This window comes from Elaeis guineensis, chromosome 4 (assembly GCF_000442705.2).
Source record: "Elaeis guineensis isolate ETL-2024a chromosome 4, EG11, whole genome shotgun sequence".
NCBI lineage: Eukaryota > Viridiplantae > Streptophyta > Magnoliopsida > Arecales > Arecaceae > Elaeis > Elaeis guineensis.
The window spans coordinates 30,017,868-30,024,910 of record NC_025996.2 but is presented as its reverse complement, the minus strand read 5'-3'; positions in this window follow the sequence as shown (position 1 = coordinate 30,024,910).

The following is a 7,043-nucleotide window of genomic DNA, read 5'->3' as shown; positions in this document are numbered from 1 at the left end:
TGGACGTGATTTGTGTTGATGAACAGAAGAGAGCTTGATCATTATGATTGATTTTCTTTTTCTCTCTCCTTTAGGATTGTCCCGCATCAAAAGTTTATCAAAGAGACTTACCCCGATGATGGTCGGATAAAAGGACGAAAATATTTCGACCACCGACCGTTTCCTCTGACGTTCCCGATCGGTCGGAAGGAGAGTTGCCTGGCAAAGTCGCTTGGCCAGTACAGATTTAGCCAGGGCCGATTCATCGACGGGCACTTGGAGGTTGAAGTACACTGCATGGCCCTCTGATACTGCATCATCCGCTAACGCCATCGGAGCTTTTCCCCGGTCTGTTGTTGGTGGCCCCACGTTTGAAAGCGAGGGGAAGCTTGAGCTTGACTGTGCCCCAATTGAAGGAACAACTGGCGCAACCGTAGATTGTTCGGGCTCTCTTGCCTCGACCCAAACCTCAGGTGGTGGAACTACCGATGTTATTTCGGTAGTTCCCCTCGCCGCCCTTTCCTCGGATGATGTAGTAGGGAACACTGTCGGAGCTGACAATGCCAAGACTGGTTTAGAAACCGATGTCGATGGGACATCGGGTTCCACGACCGACTGGAGCCGGTGCTTGATGCCTCTTCGGTGGTCATGAAGCCCAGCCTCAGATGCTGTCCTCTTCTTGGCAGCGTGCAGATGAATGTCGGCATTCGACACATGCACCCTCTGCTGCATGGCTGCAATTACAACGGAGATCAATACAATTCAGTAATTAAAAAAAATCAGAAATAACCGACCAACTATACTATGCCTAGACGAGAAACTGAACTAAGACCGGCATCATAAAGGGCCTGTTCGGTTACAAGCTCTTTCTGCTTCGGCACCGACATGTCCTTCAGTCGGTGAAAGTCCTCCTAGTCGTCGACCTCTATCCGACTGTTGTCGTTGGGACCGGTTCGAGGATCACCCCAATAAGAAGAAAAATCCCAAGGAAGGGAAGAAGAAGCAAAGAAAAAACTGATTCTTCCATTCATGAATGGACGATGGAAGATCGGTGATAAAGGAAAGACCTTTTCAAGGGTTGAAGAATCACCACCCTCAGGCCTTCAAATGAGGTTAGAAGATGAAGAAAGCTCGAAAAAGAGAAGGGTGGGGCATGGTCAGCAACATCCGACACAATAAAGCAAAGCTAATTATCAGTCAGACCGAGTTCAGTGCCAACTGAGCCAGAAAAAATCCATAATAATCTAAAATATTTCGAACAACTTTGAAATTAAAAATCGGAAGATCCATCTGAAGATCTTCAATGTAGAAGGCCACCTGATCCGAAGATGGGTTATTCACCCGACCATCGGTCCTAGGGGCGAAAAGTTGAAACTGCTCCAGGATACAAAACTACCTCCGAAGCTGTTCAACATTCGATCCTAAAAGTGAAGAGGACTCCACATCCGGACTCAACTGGGATTCATTAGTCGGATTCTCCAATCGATCTTTTTGAGAAGGAGAGGCCCTAGCCACGAGAACAACTCTGAAGAAGACAAAGACTTTAGAGGAAAGAGGAAAGGACTCGAAAGAAAGATGAAGTTGACCTGAAAGTTGGGAGTGATAATCTTAGACGTTGGGACAACAATCCGGCAGAGTCCCAGCAGCAAAAGCAGTAAAAAGTAAAAATTTGACTGAGAGTGACCCTATATATAGGATCCCTCAACGGTCGAGATGAAGGCGGTCAAATCGAAGATCTACCAGATGATGACACGTGACAATATCTGGACCGACCATTGATCGGATGGTTCGACGCATCTCCCCCAGATTGAGCCACGTCATCTCTATCCACGTGAACAATTCTGATCCAATAACATTTCGACACGTGGAACAAATCTACTTGTCAGAATCATATCGTCAGACGTCGAATCGATTTTTCGAGATGATGTCTGACACTAACAACTAATACCGAATCATCCGATCAGTACGACAGACGATTGTACCAATCAACACGATAAAATAGCCGATTATCCATATCTCGAAGAAAACGGCATCAAAATCGAGATTCGATGTGATAAAAAATAACTTCCTTCGTCCAACGTGACAAACTACATGGTAATATACACGTCGACTCACCTTGGACTTGAAAATAGGAAGCAACTGTTGGGGTAAGTCAATCGACCCCTGACTCAGTTCAGCCGACCGATCGGACATACAACTCCGACTCTACATCGGCTGAATATGCGGTTCCGATTCTTCATCGATTAATTGAGTGAACCGCACCGACCTATTACCGGCTGACTGACTAATGATTCGACTTTTACCGATCGATAGCAGACAACTTAGACCATCAACATAACAGAATTACTAGCCGATGGTTGCTCATGAATTCTATCGATATACGGTCGGTTCTACCGATATATGATCGGCCAATCTGCTCAACATACCATAACCGTCACGAACGGTTACCAACTACATATCACAGCGCGATCAGTAGAAATGAACAATCCACTACATGATTATGGCCGATGATTTAGCGCCATAAACACGGGACCACATCCGACGGTTACGAAAATCTCATTTATAAAAAGGGAGTAAGGAAAACAGAGCTGGTAAGCTTACGCTGGGTCAAAACTCTGCTACTGTTTATATTCAACTTCTATTCACCAACTTCCCTCTCTGACTTAGGCATCGGAGGATCTTCGTTGGACACAAATCCGGTTTGCGTGGATGCTATTTTGCAGGTATTCATTCTCGATGACAGGCGACGAAGAGTTGACCACAACAAGATACTTAAACCCAACCTGTAAAATTTTACTAGATCCATTTAAATCTATTATTTTGAAATTAAATTATAATACATGAAGATCATATATCAATAAAAATGAACTTCATAGTAAGCTGGATTGTCTGGAAAATAAAGACTCCAAAAAATTTGGTTCTTTCACCTTTTAAGGGCTTCTAAGCAAATAAAGATCTCTTTTCCTTAATTTAGTAAGAGAGATTTAGGTTCCTGTTGCGGCCAATCGCCTCGTCGTCCGATCGTCGGGGAACGTGCACCTGCAAAAATGAGAAGTCCACACCGACCGGAGGTGGCTCCAGCGGGGGACCCTCCGACGGTCAAGTCAGAGAGGTGACTGGGCAACAGTGAAATGAAGACAGAGAGCTCGATCGAGGGAGAGAGGGAGAGAGGAGCGAGCCTGTAGTTTTGGAGTCGAGAAGTGGGTGGGAGCGGATCCCTTGCACTGTTGCCTTCCCCGAGTTATATAGTGGAGCACGGTATGGCGCCATCATTAATGACGCAGACAAGTGAGGAACTGTCAACTCACTGTAGACTGTCAGAGTCGCCGTGAAAGTGTCATGTCGCCGTGGGGCTGTCAAATCGCCAGGGTTGACAATGCCCTCGACGGGACAATGTCCTAGATGGCCGCGTCGCACGCGGCTGTCAGGACTGACAAGCTCTGACGGCTGTACGGCGATCGGAGGAGTCGACCGACCCTAGATCGGTGGCCAGCTGAGTGGCGTCGGGCCCCTCCGTTGGTCGGCGAGTCTTACGCGAGTCGGCCATCAACCTCCGGGTTTAGTCGGTCGGGAAAGGGTATGCCCGATATATCATCAGTCGGTGATGGGCCGTCAATTGGCCGGTGATGGCACCCGCCAGTCGGTCGCTCCGGCTGTCAGTCGTCGGTCGGTACCCTCCGACCGTCGGTCGGTCGGTCGGTCCCTCGACCGTAATCGGTCGGTCGGTCGGTGGGTATTTCCCAACAGTTGCCCCCCTCCACTCCTGAGTCGGACGGTGAGCTGGCCGATGCTTTATTTGGGCAGCAACCATGGGCGAACAGGAGTGGATTCGTCGCATGCCAGATTCCGACCGTACCTGCGGGTTGATCCGATGTCAGGCATCTCATAAATGCCAAGCGATTCGTCGGTCAGATCTAGTCGGTGTCAGATGTCACATCGGCGTCAGGTGTCAGACGTCGTTCTTGTCATCGTCAGATTCGTCACAGTCGGGTGCCGGACGATGCGTGTCAGATGACCGGATACCCGGCGCCGATTCTGGGAGCGCGGGGCACTGTCAGGCGTCCCATCGAGAACGCGAATCGACGCGGGCGCATTAATGCGGAACCGCGGCCCCGCTTGCCGCGTGTCGAAGGTGGTTGGCCGGCGCCCCCCGCATTTAATATGGGCGGTGCGGCCGTCCTGGGATGGGGCGCGCCGAATCCTCAGGCCACCCGGAAGCCGCCACGTGTCGCTCATCCGCGAGCTCGGTCGGCGGCGGAGATCATCTCGACCGTCGGACGGCCCTATATATATAGGCCATCCGGACCCAAGACCTCACTATGCCATTTTGCTGCCGAAACTCTGTCCGGGCGATTTCTCAGTCGTCGCGGGCAGAGCTTTCCTGCTTCCAGAAGAGTTTCTTCCGGTTCGTGGTCTTCCCTTCATCCTCCTCTTCTTCTTCTTCGCCTCTCCTTCTTTCTCTTCGCCTCTCCTTCTTTTTGTTCGGTTCCGGTGTAATGGCCGGAATCCGACTCGGGGAGCTCGGTCGGGAAATCCGACTGACGACTCCCGGTCGACTCCGAAGTTGAGGTTTCCTCACTTTCGGGGCCGAATGTTGATCGCTTCGGGAGCAGTATTGCATCCCGGAGCAGTTTCAACTATCCGCCCAGGGGCCGGCGGTCGGGTTAACAGCCCTCCGCCCGGCCAGCTGGCGCTGTACGTCGAAGACCTTCGCGCGGGTCTTCGGCTCCCGATTGGAGTTCGTCTGGAATCTGTGAACTATTACGACTCTGTCCGGCGCAACTAGCGCCGAACTCCGTCCGTCTCATAATCAGTTTGCGCTGTTGTGTCAGCTCTTGCCGACCAACCCTCGCATTTCGCTCTTTCGGGCCTTCTTTGTGCTCCGACCCCACCTAAAGCCCGAGGGTGGTGGCTCTTCAACCCCCGGAAGGGCCTTTCCTTCATCACTGGTCTTCCATCGTCCATTCCATGGGTGGAAGAACCAGTTTTTCTTTGTTTCTTCTCCATCCTCTTGGGGCTTTCCTTCCCATGGGGCGTGCCCCGAACTGAAGCCAATGACAACAGCCGGGTGGAGCGGACGACCGGGAGGACTTCCACCGACTAAAAGATATGTCGGTCCGAAGCAGAGGGAGCTTGTTACCGAACAAGCTCTCTATGACGCCGGCTTAAGCTTGGTCCCCCGACTAGGTATCGCCCGATCCCCGGTCTCCTTTCATTCGGCCCTTGTCCGGTTCTTTAATTAACACTTTGTCGGTATCGCAGGGACACCTCCAAGAATGCGGCCGACAGACGCGAGATTCGGCAATTCACGACAAGGAAGAGGCCAGCATCGGGGGCCGGACCTTCCGCCCTCCGAAGAGGCCTGCTCCAGCGGCGCCGATCGTCGAAGCGTCGGTGACCGATCCAATCAGAGCCCGTCATAGCGCTCGCGGCTCCGGGGCGCGTACGGAGGAGAGGCCGGTGGAAGAAGCGGCCGAAAGAAGTCGGCAGCATCATCCGGAGGCGGTGGAGCCGGATGTCGTTCGGGAAACCGAACATCATCCGGCGGCGTCTGTGGCCGCAACGGGGGGTGCTGGTTCTACTTCGAGCATCCCCTCGCTGCCGGTTCGTCGGTCGGGGCGACCGATCGAGGGAAAGCCCCGATGGACCCCGCGGATGAAACAAGGTCGGGGAGCCGCTCTGTGCCGCCCCAGCGCACAGTTTCCCCGAAGGGGCGTCGGCGTTGGCCGACCACAACCTGGCGAGGAGGTTGTGCCAGGGGATCCTCCTCCCGGCCGATGTGGAGTCGCTGAGGTCTCGGCAAGTGACCGAGATGCTGTCCAAGTTCTACCCGACCATGGTCGAGGTAAGCTTTGTATCGCCTTCTTTCTCCTTAGAAATTTTCTCATTATGATTCCTGACGAAGCTTTGCAACGACAGCTGATCTACACAATGTCGGACTCGAGGCCGGATACCGGAGGTTCGGAAACGTCCGGGCGGCATGGAAGGAGAGGTCGGCGGTGGCCGAAGCCGAGAAGGCAATGTTGGTCGACCATCTACAGCAGTCGGCCGACCGGGAGGCCAAGTTGGTAGACGAGGTCTCCCGGCTCGGGTCGAGCTAAGGTCGGCCAAGAAGGAGGCCAGACACAAGGGCCGGGCCGTGCGTCGTCTGCGGCATGAGCGGGACGGCGTTGCCGGCCGAACTCCAAGGCGAGCGCGAGCAGCTTCGGGTCAGCCTGGAGAAGCTTCGCCAAGGCTGAGGAGGAGCTTTCGTTGCCCAGGCCGACGCCGACATAGCGAGGCGGAGGTGGAGTCGGTGAAGGACGCGCTCGGCAGGGCGGAAGAAGAGGCAAGGTCGGCGAAGGAGTCGGCCGATCCGGGCGGTTGAAGACTTCCGGGCCTCCGACCAAGTATCGGGAGGAGATGCTCGAGTCGGGCTTCGCCTCGTACCGGGTGGGGTACGAGGACGGTCGGGATGCGGTCCGAGCCTTGTACCCAGAGCTGGACCTCAGCAGCATCGTCCCACCGGGGGCTGAGGAGGAAGCCACCGAGGAGATGGCCGACCAGCCATCGGGAGGCGTCGTCACTGCGGAGGAAGCCGTCCCGGAGCAAGCGGCACCGACTGCCAGTCTCCCGCCGATCGAAGGGCCAGCTTCAGCCGTCGACCCAGCCCGATCGTGGCCGACACACCAGTCATCCCCGATCTTTCGTCGGTCGAGGAGATCGACTCAGAAGGGTGATCGGGCCTTACCGACTTTCTTTTGCTTTTTCTGTTTTTGAAATACTTGTAATCGGGCCTCGACCCGACTTTGTAAACCTTCTTTGATGAAACTTTGAATGAAAACTTCTTCCGCTTTCCTTTGTCTACTTCTTTCAAATGTATGGTTGAATGCCTTAGTGAATCACTAACTTATGTAAGTCGCTGACTCACATAAGTCGGTAGGACGTTCGGCAACTCGTGCCGCTACGAAGGTGGGGTAAGTCCCGACTTTGGATCGGCTTCTGATAGTCAAGGTCGTCAATCGGGCGCGTCTGTTGAGTCGGGAGCCGACCGAACGTGGCAAAGGTTCGGTAGTCGGGTCTCC